The sequence below is a fragment of the Coregonus lavaretus genome (genome assembly GCF_964263955.1).
Source record: "Coregonus lavaretus genome assembly, chromosome: 11".
NCBI lineage: Eukaryota > Metazoa > Chordata > Actinopteri > Salmoniformes > Salmonidae > Coregonus > Coregonus lavaretus.
In genome coordinates, this window is record NC_139998.1 from 22,993,458 (window position 1) to 23,012,977 (window position 19,520).

The window sequence follows — 19,520 nt, forward strand, 5'->3', positions numbered from 1 at the left end:
CGGATTCTATTATTGACTTACCTTTATCTAGAATCTAGAATCTCCAGTTGAAACTAGCTAGCCAGCTAGCCAGCTATCTAGCTACTTGCTATTAGCCTCAGCTAGCGGTATTTCACCCAGAACATTGGATTTTTTTCTGTGAGATTAATTTTAATCACTGGACATTAATCACCGGATATTCGGCCAGTCTGCACAGCGCGTTATCGACCCAGAACATATCAGTTTTTCCGCCGGAATCACTGAATCACTGGACCTTTAACTCCAGATTCATTGCTATCAGCTAGCTACAACAAAACGGACGCTGTGGTCTGGCTAATCATCCTGAGCTAGGCCCATCTCCCGGCTATCTACCTCTCTGTCAACCGGACGGGACCACCTAGTGTTGACACGGAGCCCCGCCGATCCTACACGACTGGTCTGCCGACGAAATCGTCTGATGTGGTTACGACGTTAACCACGAAGATTCCATCCATCTGCTAGCCCCGGCCCGCTAGCACACGCTAGCCGTGGCCTCTTACTCACTAGTTTACCACCGGACCTTATGATAACTCAGCTATACAGCTGATGTCTGCTGGACTGTTCCTTTTTACGGTACTACATCCTTTTTATGTTTAGCCTCAGCCCAAACATGGTTGGTTTATTGTTGTTTCGGTTATTTCAAATTTTACTATATCACTGTAGACCCCCCAGCCTAGCTAAACCTGCCTTAGATAGCTCCTTTGCCCCTCCCCCTATACACGCGGAGACCGACTCAATTGATGCCTCCAGCGATGCTATCTCTTTCATTGTTACCCAACGCTTAGGTTTACCTCCACTTTACTCATATTCTTCCATATCCTTGTCTGTACATAATGCCCTGAATCTTTTCTATAACACCCGGAAATCTGCCCCCTTTATTCTATGTACCCAACGCACTAGAAGACCAGTTCTTAAAGCCTTTAGCCGTATCCTTATTCTAGCCCTCCTCTGTTCCTCTGGTAATGTAGAGGCTAACCCAGGCCCTGCAGCCCTCAGTATCACTCCTACTCCCCAGGCTCTATCATTTGATGACTTCTGTAATCGCAAAAGTCTTGGTTTCTTGCACATAAATATCAGAAGTCTACTTCCTAAGTTTGAGTTATTCACTGCGTTAGCACACTCTGCCAACCCTGATGTTCTAGCAGTGTCTGAATCCTGGCTCAGGAAGGCCACCAACAATTCTGAAATTTCCATCCCCAACTATAACATTTTCCGTCTAGATAGAACTGCCAAAGGGGGTGGAGTTGCAATCTACTGTAGAGATAGCCTGCAGAGCTCTATCATACTATCCAGGTCTGTGCCCAAACAGTTTGAGCTTCTACTTCTAAAAATCCACCTTTCCAGAAATAAGTCTCTCACTGTTGCCGCTTGCTACAGACCCCCCTCAGCCCCCAGCTGTGCCCTGGACACCATATGTGAATTGATTGCCCCCCATTTATCCTCAGAGTTTGTACTGCTTGGTGACCTAAATTGGGATATGCTTAATACCCCAGCCATCCTACAATCCAAGCTAGATGCCCTCAACCTCACGCAAATTATCAACGAACCTACCAGGTACAACCCTAAATCCGTAAACATGGGTACCCTCATAGATATCATCCTGACTAACATACCCTCTAAATACACCTCAGCTGTCTTCAACCAGGATCTCAGCGATCACTGCCTTATTGCCTGCGTCCGTAACGGGTCCGCGGTCAAACGACCACCCCTCATCACTGTCAAACGCTCCCTAAAACACTTTAGCGAGCATGCCTTCCTAATTGACCTGGCCCAGGTATCCTGGATGGATATAGATCTCATTCCGTCAGTAGAGGATGCCTGGTTGTTCCTTAAAAGTAATTTCCTCTCAATCTTAAATAAACATGCCCCATTCAAAAAATACAGAACTAAGAACCGATATAGCCCCTGGTTCTCCTCAGACTTGACTACCCTTGACCAGCACAAAAACATCCTGTGGTGTACAGCATTAGCATCAAATAGCCCCCGCGATATGCAACTTTTCAGGGAAGTTAGGAACCAATATACACAAGCAGTCAGGAAAGCAAAGGCTAACTTTTTCAAACAGAAATTTGCATCCTGTAGCACTAACTCCAAAAAGTTTTGGGACACTGTAAAGTCCATGGAGAATAAGAGCACTTCCTCCCAGCTGCCCACTGCACTGAGGCTAGGAAACACTATCACCACCGATAAATCTACAATAATCGAGAATTTCAACAAGCATTTTGCTACAGCTGGCCATGCTTTCCATCTGGCTACCACTAACCCGGCCACCAACTCTGCACCCTCTGCTGCAACTTGCCCATGCCCCCCCCGCTTCTCCTTCACACAAATTCAGACAGCTGATGTTTTGAAAGAGCTGCAAAATCTGGACCCCTACAAATCAGCTGGGCTAGACAATCTGGACCCTTTCTTTCTAAAACTAGCCAACGAAATTGTCGCTACCCCTATTACTAGTCTGTTCAACCTCTCTTTCATAACGTCTGAGATCCCCAGAGATTGGAAAGCTGCCGCGGTCATCCCCCTCTTCAAAGGGGGTGACACTCTAGATCCAAACTGCTACAGACCTATATCCATCCTGCCCTGCCTTTCGAAAGTATTTGAAAGCCAAGTTAACAAACAGATCACCGACCATTTCGAATACCACCGTACCTTCTCCGCTATGCAATCCGGTTTCCGAGCTGGTCACGGGTGCACTTCAGCCACGCTCAAGGTCATAAACGATATTATAACCGCAATTGATAATAGACAGTACTGTGCAGCCGTCTTCATCGACCTGGCCAAGGCTTTCGACTCTGTCAACCACCGCATTCTTATTGGCAGACTAAATAGCCTTGGTTTCTCAAATGACTGCCTCGCCTGGTTCACCAACTACTTCTCAGATAGAGTTCAGTGTGTCAAATCGGAGGGCCTGTTGTCTGGACCTATGGCAGTCTCTATGGGGGTGCCACAGGGTTCAATTCTTGGGCCGACACTTTTCTCCGTGTATATCAATGATGTCGCTCTTGCTGCTGGTGACTCTCAGATCCACCTCTACGCAGACGACACCATTTTGTATACATCTGGCCCTTCATTGGACACTGTGTTAACAAACCTCCAAACGAGCTTCAATGCCATACAACAATCCTTCAGTAGCCTCCAACTGCCCTTAAACACTAGTAAAACTAAATGCATGCTTTTCAATCGAACGCTGCTGGCACCCGCCCACCCGACTAGAATCACCACTCTCGACGGGTCTGACCTAGAGTATGTGGACAACTACAAATACCTAGGTGTCTGGTTAGACTGTAAACTCAACTTCCAGACTCACATAAAGAATCTCCAATCCAAAGTTAAATCTAGAATCGGCTTCCTATTTCGCAACAAAGCCTCCTTCACTCATGCTGCCAAACATGCCCTCGTAAAACTGACTATCCTACCGATCCTTGACTTCGGCGATGTCATTTACAAAATAGCCTCCAACACTCTACTCAGCAAATTGGATGTAGTCTATCACAGTGCCATCCGTTTTGTCTCCAAAGCCCCATACACTACCCACCACTGTGACCTGTACGCTCTTGTTGGCTGGTCCTCACTACATGTTCATCGTCAAACCCACTGGCTCCAGGCCATCTATAAATCACTGCTAGGCAAATCCCCGCCTTATCTTAGCTCATTGGTCACCATAGCAGCACCCACCCGTAGTCTGCGCTCCAGCAGGTATATCTCACTGGTCATTCCCAAAGCCAACACCTCCTTTGGCTGCCATTCCTTCCAGTTCTCTGCTGCCAATGACTGGAACGAATTACAAAAATCTCTGAAGCTGGAGACTCTTATCTCCCTCAATAACTTTAAGCATCAGTTGTCAGAGCACCTTACCGATCATTGCACCTGTACACAGCCCATCTGAAATTAGCCCACCCAACTACCTCATCCCTATATTGTTATTTATTTTGCTCTTTTGCACCCCAGTATCTCTATTTGCACATAATCTCTTGCACATCTAGCATTCCAGTGTTAATACTATTGTAATTATTCTGCACTATAGCCTATTTATTGCCTTACCTCCATAACTTGCTACATTTGCACACACTGTATATATATTTTCTGTTGTATTTTTGACTTTATGTTTTTTTACCCCATATGTAACTCTTTGTTGTTTTTATTGCACTGCTTTGCTTTATCTTGGCCAGGTCGCAGTTGTAAATGAGAACCTGTTCTCAACTGGTTTACCTGGTTAAATAAAGGTGAAATAAAATAAAAAATAAAAAATCACTGCCAAAGGTGATTCTAACATGTATTGACTCAGGTTGTTGAATACTTCTCTAATCAAGATATATTCGTTACATATTTCATAAATGTTCTTCCATGTTGACATTACAGAGTATTTTGTGTAGAAAAAGAAAAGAAAAAGAGTATTAAATACATTTTAATCACACCTAGAAAAAGTCAAGGGGTGTGAATAGTTTGTGAAGGCACTGTATATATATATAGGTCTGTAATGTCTATGTTAATTTTTTTAATGTATGTTAATTGTAAAGTCATTATTTCTGTAATGTATTTTTTGTTATGTGTCGGACCCCAGGAAGGCTAGCTGTCACCATAGGCATCTGCTAATGGGGATCCTAATAATAATAATTTAAAAAACACTCCTTCGAAGCTTCTCTCTACCCGGATCTTGGTGGAAGGAATTTGACCTTGCCTGAAATATATTTTTGCCAGGGGAGGACACCAATATTGTGGGAGGGAGTGTTGGTACTGGACAGGATGTGCTGTGCTGTGAGGGCCGAGGAACCCCTGCCTGCCCCAGGATGCAGCCTGACAGTGGGAGATTGCGGCTCGTAAAGCAACAACACACATGATTCATGGGATGCATACTGTTGGTATAATTTCTCAGATAGCAGCGGGAGAGATAGTCATACCAGATTAATTATTTACTGAGACAGTCTGTGGACGGCTGCAGCAGTGTGTACACACACACACACACAAACACAGGCACGCACACAGGCACATACACAAACACACAGACCGTGTTTATCTGGGTCCTGCACGGAGCCCCTCTCCTGTTCAGTAGGACTCAGCACTATACATTCTAGCACAGGACTGAACTTGACGATGCACTATTAATGAAGTAAAGTTCTAACTTTCTGCTTACTGTAGCACATATTCATTATCTCTGATGCAATAAGGTCAGCTCCAACTACTCTACACTGAGTGTACAAAAAATTAGGAACACCTTCCTAATTTAGAGTTGCACCCCCTCAGAAACGCCTAAATTCATCGGGGCATGGACTCTACAAGGTGTCGAAAGCATTCTACAGGGATTCGGGCCAATGTTGACTCCAATGCTTTCCACAGTTGTGTCAAGTTGGCTGGATGCCCTTTGTGTGGTGGACCATTCTTGATACACACGAGAAACTTTTGAGCGAGACAACCCAGCACCGTTGCAGTTCTTGCCCATTCACCGTCTGAATGGCACACATACACAATCCATGTCTCAACTGTCTCAAGGCTTAAAAATCCTTCTTTAACCTGTCTCCTCCCCTTCATCTACACTGATTGAAGTGGATTTAACAAGTGACATCAATAAGGGATCATATTTTTCACCTGGATTCACCTGGTCAGTCTATGTCATGGAAAGAGTAGGTGTTCCTATTGTTTTGTACACTCAGTGTATGTGTCTTGTATAGACGGGCTGGCTGATAACGTCACGAAAATGACGCACGTGCATCGATGTGGCCGGAAGCCGTGCATTGTTATGATTCTGAACGGTCAGATAGCTTGCAACAATGAAAAGAAGCTGCAATGTGGGGAATCATAGGTGGATTGTTTCAGCTAGTTGTATCTTGTTATTGATACCAAGGCTTGTTTTGAGGTGTTTTGACTCATGGCTGTTTAGCCCCATAGTTGCACGTGCATAGTTTTTTTTTAGAACCCATCTATTGGTCGAATGGAGCTGGACAGAAAGAAGAGCCCACTATATCAAGCAAACATTGAGCTGAAATTACTTTTTTCTCTACCGTGTATACAGTAGGTCATCATGCTTGATAAGGCATAGCAAAACCAGAAAGAGGACTGCTCATAATGTTGACAGTATCATTTTCAATTGCACATAACTGCCAAGATTCAGATTTGTGACATATCACAAGATATTAAGTATAGAAGTGATTTATGTGAGGACTATTTAAAACCAGGCCAAATGCTTAACTACAACGAGAGCTTTAGCCAACGGTTAAATCTGTTTTTCCACTGATCCAAAATCCTTTACCTGAACTATTTGGAATGAGTGCCTAAACTTAGTGTTTTAACCCTAACCTTAACTATTCTGAAAGAGTGCCTAAACTTAGTTTTTTAACCCTAACCTTAACCATTCGGAAAGAGTGCCTAAACTTAGTGTTTTAACCCTAACGTTAACCATTCGGAAAGAGTGCCTAAACTTAAGCATTCACTTTTGAGAAATGGAACAATACAGAGCAGCAGGAGCAACAAAAACTCTCTGAAATTTGACCTTGGAGTAACTTCCAAATTTGAAGTTTGGAGAACGTGGATGAACGTCTAATTCTGCAGTGAGACCGTGAGAGCTTGTTGCTGGCACAGCCTGGCTGTGAGTACTCAAACCACTTTCAGCCTTAATCACTCTGCCTTGATGACTCCAGGCATATGTGCCATTTATAGTCTATCCACCCGATGTCTCATCAATATAGTATAGCCTCTAACAATCATGAAGCCATCTAGAGAGAAATGCCTATGTCTTACAGTCATCTGTGAGGAATCTTATTGCGTGCTTATTGGCATGATACATTTCTATCTTCTCCAATGTGATAACTGTTGTGCTGTTAGCTTCTTTATACAAAATGGCTGCTGTGGCCTCATCACCCTGGTGGATGTTGCACATTGGCAGTGGATGAGGTGAGTTTTCCAACCACCCCCCTTACAATGTAAAAAAGTTTTGAGAATGGGTCATATCAAATCTATGTTCCTTATTAATGGTGTTTTGCTGGTTATAGTCTCCCAGTATTCCTCCTGAAGCTGGTGTCCTGTTCTCGTCCTGTGTCACCACGGTAATCAATGTAAAACATCCTCCCGGTGTTCTCAGTTTGTCCTACCAGAGCTGAGCTCTCACCTGTCACTTGTCGTTAAGCAGTGGAGGATGCTCATGGATTGTGACAGAGCATGATTTGATTGGAATAACACTGGTGAACACTGAGCACCCCCACACTGTTTTCCTGGAAGGACACGGGCCCACAGCCTTGTTACTCAGATTCCATATGGCTCGCAATTAGAGAGGGTGAAATTGAAACAAAATTTCCCTGGGTTTTGTATTACTGGGAGCGAATTGTCACTGTGATGCTAATTCCTTGCTTCTTAGAGATGACACACGTGCTGTGGGGATCCAAGCCGTTTTAAGAAAGTTGGGGGAATCCAATACATGTTCAATACAGCAAAAACAAGCAAAAATTACCCCAGCCATTATCACATTGGATGCTGTAGCTTCATTCACATCAGCCGATCTACAAATACATAGCTTATTAGCCGCTACACATTAACTCACATTAACTCAGCACCGGGATTAAAAACAGGAATTTAACACATACTGAGGGATCTGTTATTAGAACATTTATTTTATTAACAAAAGCTAAACAAATAAGTTTGCTTTACATAACTTTTTTTGGGTTGTTGCAGTTTTAACAGCAAATTTCCTGCAATTCTACACATTTTGCCATGATGTGTGGAGAATGTTTTTCAGTTTTTAAAGCAAATTTCCTGCAATGCTACACATTTTGCCATGACTTATATGCCATGTTAATATGATATCTGAGTGAGAGTGACTAACAAATTCAATGGGGGCCACTTGGAGGACAGGGCCCCTGGGCACATGCTCTGCGTGCCCAGTCGGTAATTTGGCCAGTATTAGTACACATTTTGTCACGACTTCCGCCGAGGCTGCCTCCCCTCCTTGTTCGGGCAGGTTTCGGCATTCGTCGTCACTGGCTTACTAGCTACTGCCGATCCCATTCTCATCACTCCACTTGTCATGTCTTGTCTTGTCAATCACACACACCTGGTGCTCATTCCCCTAATTAGTATGTGTATAAGTGTTCCCTCTGTTCCCCTTGTCTTTGTGAGTGATTGTTTATTGTGAGAGCGAGTAGCTCGGTTGAGCTACTCTTCTATTTGTACTTGCCAAGGTCGATTATTTTCTCTTAGTTTCGTTTTCATGCTGGGAGCGTTTGATTTATGTAAACGGAATAAACTCTGGACTTCGGTGTTTTACTTCCTGCGCCTGACTCCTTCATTCACACCTCGTCACACATTTAGATAGCTAGACAAACTACACTAATTTATAAAAATAAAAAAATGACATTGGCTGATTGAATGACTTTCAGTGAGTTACATATCACAAGAGGAAAACTGCTGCACAACCAAGTTTCGAAATTGCACCTTGTGTATTCTACTATTCTAACTCTCATAAGTAAAAACATTTTTTTACTCCCGAGTGGCGCAGTGGTCTAAGGCACTGCATCGCAGTGCTAGCTGTGCCACTAGAGATCCTGGTTCGAGTCCAGGCTCTGTCGCAGCCGGCCGCGACCCGGAGACCCATGGGCGGTGCACAATTGGTCCAGCGTCGTCCAAGGTAGGGGAGGGTTTGGCTGGCAGCGATGTGGGTTCGTTTCCCACGGGGGGCCAGTATGAATAAAAAAAAAAAAAACATGTATGCATTCACTAACTGTAAGTCGCTCTGGATAAGAGCGTCTGCTAAATGACTGAAATGTAAATGTAAATTGAGACCCCGACTGAGTTCCAAATTATTGTATTTATTTTAATTGTATTTATTTATTTTTAAATGGTGTCCTCATATCTAGCTACAGTCCTGGCTCTAGTACATAGTGTACTGTAGAGCGTAGCCAGCATATATCAATAGACAGCATGTCAGAGTCTAGTCGACGTTGGTTTAACGTAATTTCATTGAAATAACATGGAAACAACGTTGATTCAACCAGTGTGTGGTGCAACCAGTGTGTGTGTGTGTGTGGGGGGGGGGGGGGGTTTCATATGTTCTATATTTATTTGATTCACACAGCGAGCACTGAGGAACAGATGGTATCTGGGAGTGACACACACTCATTAGGCGGTCCAGAATATGCACTTCTGAGGAAAGAGAATGCTAAAAGAAAGAGGGGGGCAAACATCCCCCGAGTTTTGGCAGCACTAGACGCTCTGACCTTCTGTCCAGTCTGCTGGCTGGCCGACGGGCAGGAATGAAAGGATGCAGCGGAGGAGAGGAACTGTCAGAATGAAAGGATGCAGCAGAGAGCAGAAAGTGACAGGGAGCAGGAGCAGGGAGCTGTGATGTGATCTGAGCCAGGCCTAATCAGTAATCACTGTTAGCTGCGTCCACCTTTTACACTGCTTTGGCTAGAGATAACAAATCAATAGACAGGAATATTGTTCATACAAATACAAAAGTTGAGCTGCTAGTAGAGAGGATGTACACTGTGTGTGTGTGTGTGTGTGTGTCACCTTCCAACAACCATTTCAACACAGCCCAATGAAGGGAATATATACAGTGCTACTGTACAAAACACCATCTGTAAAACTGAAAGACTCATGGACTATCTGAAGACCTTTGTATCTCACAACACAATAACATTCTGAATCTCTTTTTTTAACACAAACCAGAGGCTGTTTCTTTCTCTCTTTCCTTCTGTTTCTTATTTTCTGTGATGCCATAATCTCTTGAGAAGAAACCTTTGCTGATCAGAAGTGACCCTGAACATACTTCTCAAAGCAAATGGGACAAAATGAACTGAGAAAGGCCAAGATGAAAGTATATGAATCACACAGTGAAAAAAAAATGCAGTGAATAGTTCTAAAGCCGACTCTCACTGACGTTGCTGCTCCATAACTGTTCAACGGCTGTCACCATTTCATTAGCCAAGGGCTGAGTTATACTTCTCACATAAAATGACTCTCATTTTTTACTTACACACTTTTTCATGCACACACTGAAGTATCTCCTCACCAACAAACATAACATAAAAGAGTTCAACTCAATTAATCAAGCAATTAATTGAAACCTTGATAAAACCAACTAATGGTATAAAAAGAAGGCAGATTCAGTTTGTCTCTCATTTTATCTTATCATGGTTCATCAGCAGCACGGTGATGCTGATGCCAGCCAGGTGTGATGTTTCTTTCTGTAGATGAGGATGTGTTGGCCTGCCTCTCCCTAAAACCCTGGCAACTGAACGCTATGCCAGGTAACTGGACTGATACGTGCCAAGCAGGCAGAGGTGTTGTCAGAACCAGTCAGGGTCGGTGATGACCAATGTCAAAACATAGAATAACGTGTCTCCTTTGAGAGTTTCCATTCTGAGTTCAAGGTGTAAGTAAATGTACTGCAGCACAGGCTCCAATAGCCCTGGTTTGACTGTTTTGAATGCTTCTTGGGATTACCATTCCCAGTCATTGAATCTGTTCTGTTCTGCTCTGCTCGCCTTTCCCTTTTCACCTCATCTCTTGTCCCATCATCCCTCTTTCCCTTACTGGCACCCCCTCTTTCCTTCTCTCTTTCATTTGTGGCTCCAACAGATGGGAGTCATTACCCTGGTCGCCCCTGCCAATTGTGTTTGATTGATCACTTGGCCAGTCCTCACTCCCTTAGCTCTGGCCCTCAAAAGAGAGGAAGAGAAAGACCCCAGGGGGAGCAGCCCTCACCTCACCCATACCACCCAGCCCCGGCCCCAGCCCTCTATGCTGCCTGCCACTGCCCCACTTAGGGACTCCACAGTGACTGAGGATAAAGGGGAAGAGCGTGGATGCGGAAGAAGGCAAAATAATGGAATTAAAATGGCCCGGCATGGACATCCTTTCTATCCAAGTGGATATTGTGAGTAAATGAGAGATGAACAAAGGGATCTGGGGTCCCCAGAAAATACTTTTTGATATTGATACTGACAATATTCAGTCTACAGAGCATCTCTTCTTCGGACTAACATTATAGAGCTACGTAGACTAAAGTAAGTGCCCTACTTACACAAAGATAGATGCATAGTGAGACCTCGAGAAAGAGCGATAGAGAGCTCAAATGCTTCCACAGCTCCCGGTCATCTGCTTCGGTGAACCAGGTCCCCATTATCCCCTCTCCGCTCCTTGCCTGTCCCTGACCCTACTCCAGCCCTCCTGCTTCTGCTCTGGGCAGGCTGAGTGATGTGGCTCCATGCCTCGGGGCCTGCCGAAGGGGATGTAGCCTTGCACAGCCCACTGTCTGGCTTATCTACTGCCTCACAGGGCAGCGTCAGCCCTCGGCCCTAGCCACAATTCCCAGGTCTCCCCAGGCACAGGCAGCTACCGAACACCTGGCTCTCACCGCAGGTGACGAGACAGCCCCAGGACTGTCTCTACCCCCAGCCACCGAGCCATGCGGGCTACAGGATGAGCTGCTTTGATATAATTCTGCAGCAGCAGCCAGCCAACACTCACTGCACTGTAAATAATCACAACGGATGCTTCAAAACAGGTGCAGATTTAACCTAAATGGTCTGGTTTGGTTTGTTTTCTGTAAAAGTACAGCATAGACACAAATGGCAGTGCCTTCAATAAATGCAGGCTGCAACCGATGTAAATTGCAGTAAGTCATTGATTAATGTGTGTGCACAAAATCCATTAATTTACTTGATACACCACTGGACAAAATTGGAGGCCTGCTGTGCCCTGTGTAGACATCTCTGTGACATGTTCCACACCGGCGCATTGTTAATTGAAAAAATCATATGTAGCTTTAATTCTGCCCATGATCCGTGGTAGTTGATTACCATTTATGAGCCACCAGTATGGAACAATGAAAACAAATGGAACCAGGTAGCACAGATAATGAAAATCTTTCCAGATATATATTTCATAGTAGTAGTAGAGATGGTATATCATTAACAGCCATATTCGCTTTGGAATGGGTACTGTCTGTGCAAATTCCCCCCCCCCCCCCCCTGGGGGTCCAGTGTAGGGCTTATACTTGTTTTGTTGCCGAAGCCTAAATACTGTAAGAACATTATTTTTCTCCTCATAACGTCTAATGCAACCGTGAATTTTGTAAATACTATTTCAAAGGTTTAGAAATCAAAATGGAAACCTTGGTACATAATGCAGACAAATGTATGGTTACACTCGGCTGTGTGTTGTTTGTGTCTGATACTTTGCAGAGAGACGGTTTTAAGTGTCTCGGAGTTTGAAGATTCTTTGACATAAAAATGTATATCCGAAAGTGGTGCATTAAGAGTGTCTCTCCAAATGGCTCATATTAGAGAACAAATGTATTTGGTGCATCAGAGAGATGTAGCGTAAAAGCTTTCTTTCATTTTCACCATACTATCTTTGCATGCTTTACTCACTAAGATATGGAGATCAGAAAGCTACGAAGAGAACTGCAATTATTGCAAATATAATTGCTATGAAATGATCGCATTCAAATGGGAAACCGAGGCTACATACTGGATGTATTACACAAATTGATCATGCAGTTAGAAGTGTATGTATTAAATCCACCTCCTGCTGAGTCTCTTTGCATTGTCAGTTCTTAATGATATTTAGGATAACATGTTTGTGCAAATGCTTCACAACTGTATTTGTGTGTGTGTGTGCACGTGTGTGTAAGAGAGAGAGAGAGAGAAAACAACAAAGCTAAAGAAAAATATGAAATAAGCACTTGCACAACACTTCCCTCTCCTATGCCTGAGCACTTCAGCAGCACTTGCACATACATATGCTATGGTCGGATTGTACTGTCAGCTTCGGGACCGCAAATCACTGCTGGTAATGCAGCAATTAATGATGGCTGGGGGAAAACCCTGGTCTGAAACACGTTGGTTGGCAGCCTGCTCTACCCTCCGCATTTCCCCTGCTCCCCGTACTGCTCTGGACCTCCCAGGCTCCATGTGAAAGTCTCACCCATCACCCACCCCTCTCCTCCCCAGGAGGCAGAGCACAATGTAGGGGCAATCATCTCAGCATCCACTGGATCTGGAACCTGAGAGACCAGCAGGAGGTCCACAGAGAGGCCTATTATCTCAATAGTATGTCTTAACTAAGGGAGGGTAATATGTTCCTGGACAGAATCCCTTTGGAAAGAGCCTGTCTTTATATCCAAGGAACAAATGCAGGCTTTTAGATTGATCAAGGTTAATCAATGATCAGATTAATTATGTAATTTTGCCCTCATTACATTGCATTCTCAAAGACCTCATGTACTGTACATCTTTGTATACTTTTTGTCCATGATGTTCATTTCCCTACCTCCCTTGACGAGTGGAGTTAAAATATTCAGAGAAAGCTTCATTTTATTGGAAAGGTTTTATCCTCGTGTGATTCGCTGAAATGGCTCTGTCTCTCCCGGTGATGAGTCAATCTTTGTGTCCCGTGACAGCATGTGTCTGACAACGTCAAGGGGAAGGGAGGTACAGTGAGGGAAAAAAGTATTTGATCCCCTGCTGATTTTGTACGTTTGCCCACTGACAAAGAAATGATCAGTCTATAATTTTAATGGTAGGTTTATTTGAACAGTGAGAGACAGAATAACAACAAAAAAATCCAGAAAAACGCATGTCAAAAATGTTATAAATTGTTTTGCATTTTAATGAGGAAAATAATTATTTGACCCCTCTGCAAAACATGACTTAGTACTTACATTTTACATTTAGTAGACACTCTTATCCAGAGCGACTTACAGTTAGTGAGTGCATACATTTTTCATACTGGCCCCCCGTGGGAATCGAACCCACAACCCTGTCGTTGCAAGCGCCATGCTCTACCAATTGTGCTACAGGAGGCCCCGCTTACTTGGTGGCAAAACCTTTGTTAGCAATCACAGAGGTCAGAAGTTTCTTGTAGTTGGCCACCAGGTTTGCACACATCTCAGGAGGGATTTTGTCCCACTCCTCTTTGCAGATATTCTCCAAGTCATTAAGGTTTTGAGGCTGACGTTTGGCAACTCGAACCTTCAGCTCCCTCCACAGATTTTCCATGGGATTAAGGTCTGGAGACTGGCTAGGCCACTCCAGGACCTTAATGTGCTTCTTCTTGAGCCACTCCTTTGTTGCCTTGGCCGTGTGTTTTGGGTCATTGTCATGCTGGAATACCCATCCACGATCCATTTTCAATGCCCTGGCTGAGGGAAGGAGGTTCTCACCCAAGATTTGACGGTACATGGCCCCGTCCATCGTCCCTTTGATGCGGTGAAGTTGTCCTGTCTCCTTAGCAGAAAAAAAACCCCAAAGCATAATGTTTCCACCTCCATGTTTGACAGTGGAGATGGTGTTCTTGGGGTCATAGGCAGCATTCCTCCTCCTCCAAACACGGCGAGTTGAGTTGATGCCAAAGAGCTCCATTTTGGTCTCATCTGACCACAACACTTTCACCCAGTTCTCCTCTGAATCAAGAAGATGTTCATTGGCAAACTTCAGACAGGCATGTATATGTGCATTCTTGAGCAGGGGGACCTTGCGGACGCTGCAGGAGTGTTCTCCTAATCTAAGCTCGTTACCTGTATAAAACACACCTGGGAGCCAGAAATCTTTTTGATTGAGAGGGGGTCAAATACTTATTTCCCTCATTAAAATGCAAATCAATTTATAACATTTTTGACATGCGTTTTTCTGGATTTTGTTGTTGTTATTCTGTCTCTCACTGTACAAATAAACCTACCATTAAAATTGTAGACTGATCCTTTCTTTGTCAGTGGGCAAACGTACAAAATCAGCAGGGGATCAAATACTTTTTTCCCTTACTGTACATTAATTATAAAGTTGCATGTATAATCTATGCTCCAGAGTCAGCCAGTTTGCAACCCATAGCCGCAGGAAGTAGGGGTGCTGAGGGTGCTGCAGCACCCCCTGGTAAAAAAAAAAAAAACATATGTTTTTTATGTTTTGGTCTAGGATGCCCACAAGCCTCACAAGACTTGCCTGAAGGCAGCCCGGTCCCAGTTAAAAGAAAATGAATGGAATTATATATGGAAGTAATTTAGGGGAGGGGGGTTGGGGGGGAGGTTATACTGAGCTAACGAATGGCATTGTTTTAAGATGGTCATACCAATGATTATTTAGCTATTTGATTTATAATTTTAGGACCCAAAAAATATTTTACAAAAATATTTCATGAAACATTGAATTTGGCCTTACTGCTATTAGCCCATAGAAACACATTGAATAACTGATTCATACATAGAAAAACATATAGTCAAGTTTGTTTTGAAGTGTCTGTCCTATATCAGAGAGATATAAGAAAGATCAGGAAACTATATATCTATATATATATTTAAAAAAAAATTAAAACATATATTTGCTTCAAAACTGGTCCTTACATTATCTGTCCAGATATAATAATAATATAATATGCCATTTTGCAGACGCTTTTATCCAAAGCGACTTACAGTCATGTGTGCATACATTTTTACGTATGGATGGTCCCGGGGATCGAACCCACTACTCTGGCGTTACAAGAGCCATGCTCTACCAATTGAGCTGCAGAGGACCACAACAGATCATTTGCTTGGGTTGGTAAATTGATAATAAAAAAAACAGGCGTGACATTTTTGAACTTACCTAAAGTCTCTGTGGCTGTATTTTTCTGTTTGTGAAGGTGATATCCCTTTATGTCATCTGTCACTCTAGCTACATATTTGAATCCCACTTACAGTATGTACAGATTAAGAAAATGCTTGCATGGATACCATGTTCTTCTAAATAATCAGATTTAAATACACATATACAGTACATGTACAATTAGCCCCTGACTATATACTATATGGTTCTTGGTCTTCCAGTAAAAGGGAAAGGATAGCAAATAAGTTTTCCAATTCATAAGCAAGCCTTTGGCGGCGGTAGCATACAGGGCATACAGGTAACTGCCAAGATAAAGGAAATACTTGAGTAAAATGAGGGATACAAAGTATATTGAAAGCAGGTGCTTCCACACAGGTGTGGTTCCTGAACAAATTAAGCATTTAACATCCCATCATGCTTACGGTCATGTACACTGCTCAAAAAAATAAAGGGAACACTTAAACAACACAATGTAACTCCAAGTCAATCACACTTCTGTGAAATCAAACTGTCCACTTAGGAAGCAATACTGATTGACAATACATTTCACATGCTGTTGTGCAAATGGAATAGACAACAGGTGGAAATTATAGGCAATTAGCAAGACACCCCCAATAAAGGACTGGTTTTGCAGTTGGTGACCACAGACCACTTTTTAGTTCCTATGCTTCCTGGCTGATGTTTTGGTCACTTTTGAATGCTGGCGGTGCTTTCACTCTAGTGGTAGCATGAGACGGAGTCTACAACCCACACAAGTGGCTCAGGTAGTGCAGCTCATCCAGGATGGCACATCAATGCGAGCTGTGGGAAGAAGGTTTACTGTGTCTGTCAGCGTAGTGTCCAGAGCATGGAGGCGCTACCAGGAGACAGGCCAGTACATCAGGAGACGTGGAGGAGGCTGTAGGAGGGCAACAACCCAGCAGCAGGACTGCTACCTCCGCCTTTGTGCAAGGAGGAGCAGGAGGAGCACTGCCAGAGCCCTGCAAAATGACCTCCAGCAGGCCACAAATGTGCATGTGTCTGCTCAAACGGTCAGAAACAGACTCCATGAGGGTGGTATGAGGGCCCGACATCCACAGGTGGGGGTTTTGCTTACAGCCCAACACCGTGCAGGACGTTTGGCATTTGCCCGAGAACACCAAGATTGGCAAATTCGCCACTGGCGCCCTGTGCTCTTCACAGATGAAAGCAGGTTCACACTGAGCATGTGACAGACGTGACAGAGTCTGGAGATGCCGTGGAGAACGTTCTGCTGCCTGCAACATCCTCCAGCATGACCGGTTTGGCGGTGGGTCAGTCATGGTGTGGGGTGGCATTTCTTTGGGGGGCCGCACAGCCCTCCATGTGCTCGCCAGAGGTAGCCTGACTGCCATTAGGTACCGAGATGAGATCCTCAGACCCCTTGTGAGACCATATGCTGGTGCGGTTGGCCCTGGGTTCCTCCTAATGCAAGACAATGCTAGACCTCATGTGACTGGAGTGTGTCAGCAGTTCCTGCAAGAGGAAGGCATTGATGCTATGGACTGGCCCGCCCGCTCCACAGACCTGAATCCAATTGAGTACATCTGGGACATCATGTCTCGCTCCATCCACCAACGCCACGTTGCACCACAGACTGTCCAGGAGTTGGATGATGCTTTAGTCCAGGTCTGGGAGGAGATCCCTCAGGAGACCATCCGCCACCTCATCAGTAGCATGCCCAGGCGTTGTAGGGAGGTCATACAGGCACGTGGAGGCCACACACACTACTGAGCCTCATTTTGACTTGTTTTAAGGACATTACATCAAAGTTGGATCAGCCTGTAGTGTGGTGTTCCACTTTAATTTTGAGGGTGACTCCAAATCCCGACCTCCATGGGTTGATACATTTGATTTCCATTCATAATATTTGTGTGATTTTGTTGTCAGCACATTCAACTATGTAAAGAAAAAAGTATTTAATAAGATTATTTCATTCATTCAGATCTAGGATGTGTTATTTTAGTGTTCCCTTTATTATTTTGAGCAGTGTATAAAATGCCCAGTTGCCCATTATTTTGGCTACTATGGTTAGAAAAAGAGATCTCAGTGACTTTGAAAGAGGTGTCTCAAAGGAGCATAGGTGGTTTAAAGGGTGCGTGTGTGTGTGTCTCGGTCACCAGAGCTCAACCCAATTGAACATGTATGGGAGATTCTGGAGCGACGCCTGAGACAGCGTTTTCCACCACCATCAACACAAAACAAATGTTTGAATTTCTCCTGCAGTAATACAGATGTCTGCCTACAAGAACTGAATTTAACTTTTGACTGTCTGACTGCAGGCAGAGGCAGATGGACGCTTGGGGACCTGGGATGATCTGCCCCAGCTGCCTGTGTGCCTCTCAGCCCTGAACCTCTGCCAACCCTGCCTCTACCCACCAATCCTTAGAAGTGTATATAACCATCCAGATTACCAGACAGGAGCCCAGATAGAGAGGATCACCACTGCACTGCCATCCATCTACCTCTGCTCGCTAGCTAATAAGATAAGCGCCCACTATCCTCACCCACAATGTTCTCTGCTATTAGAGACGTTGGCTGCGGTACCTGCTTGACACTGTAAAAAAGTAAAATGCCTTCAACAGCCTAATCCAAAGAGTAGAGCCTGGCACCCCTGATTCTATACAGGTAATAACTTATTTGGGGGGAATGGAAAACAGCATTTGCTGACCACAACCTGCTTAGGTGTGATATATTTATTTCACTGTCAAGTCAACGCTGGCTCTCCCTGATATTTTCACAGCAGCACTATTTGGAGCGTGACAAGTCATGTGGAGCAGGAATGCAAAAAAGCAGCTCCATTTCAACGTTTGTACAGATGTAATCGAATGGTGTCGGAGGCCTATATACATTTTGGGCTGCACTTTCTTGATGCGATAATACGTGGCATGAGAATATGGATACTGGATAGTGAGTTGAGGTGTTTAGATTCAACAGAATGATAGTATTCGTGTATATATTCCTGCTATGGCCAATTTCTGCCTCTATGGACAAGTGAGGAAAGGGAGGGAGGTGCTACTATAGGCCTGTCTGGGTTCCATTACTCTGTGATATTACACATCCAGCAACAGTAATGACATGCATTGGCGGCTGTTTGAAACGTGAGATGGTACACACCAGTGGAGAGCCTTTGAATCCCAGCAGGGCCAAAGGCTTAAAGCTGACTTGTGTGGTAACCCCTCTGATTTGGACAGAACACCAGGGTTGACTGTTAAACATGTTTGAATAGGAAATGGCAGACATCTGGGTAGAAACATTTTCAATTTCTCAATTAGATTAGATGCTTAGGACTTTACTCCATCCTTCTTCTCTAAGTAGTGGCATGCATGCATGGATAGAAAGGCGGTAAAGAAAAATATATAAAGTGTGTGTTCTATCACCCATAGTGGCCTTACGTTTGATCTAGTTTTTACTCAAGCTGAACCTCGGCAAGACGGAGCTGCTCTTCCTCCCGGGGAAGGACTACCCGTTCCATGATCTCGCCATCACGGTTGACAACTCTGTTGTGTCCTCCTCCCAGAGTGCAAAGAGCCTTGGCGTGACCCTGGACAACACCCTGTCGTTCTCCGATAACATCAAGACTGTGACCCGATCCTGTAGGTTCACGCTCTACAACATTCGTAGAGTACGACCCTGCCTTACACAGGAAGCGGCACAAGTCCTAATCCAGGCACTTGTCATCTCCCGTCTGGATTACTGCAACTCGCTGTTGGCTGGGCTCCCTGCCTGTGCCATTAAACCCCTACAACTCATCCAGAACGCTGCAGCCCGTCTGGTGTTCAACCTTCCCAAGTTCTCTCACGTCACCCCGGCTCCTCCGCACACTCCACTGGCTTCCAGTTGAAGCTCGCATCTGCTACAAGACCATGGTGCTTGCCTACGGAGCTCTGAGGGGAACGGCACCTCCGTACC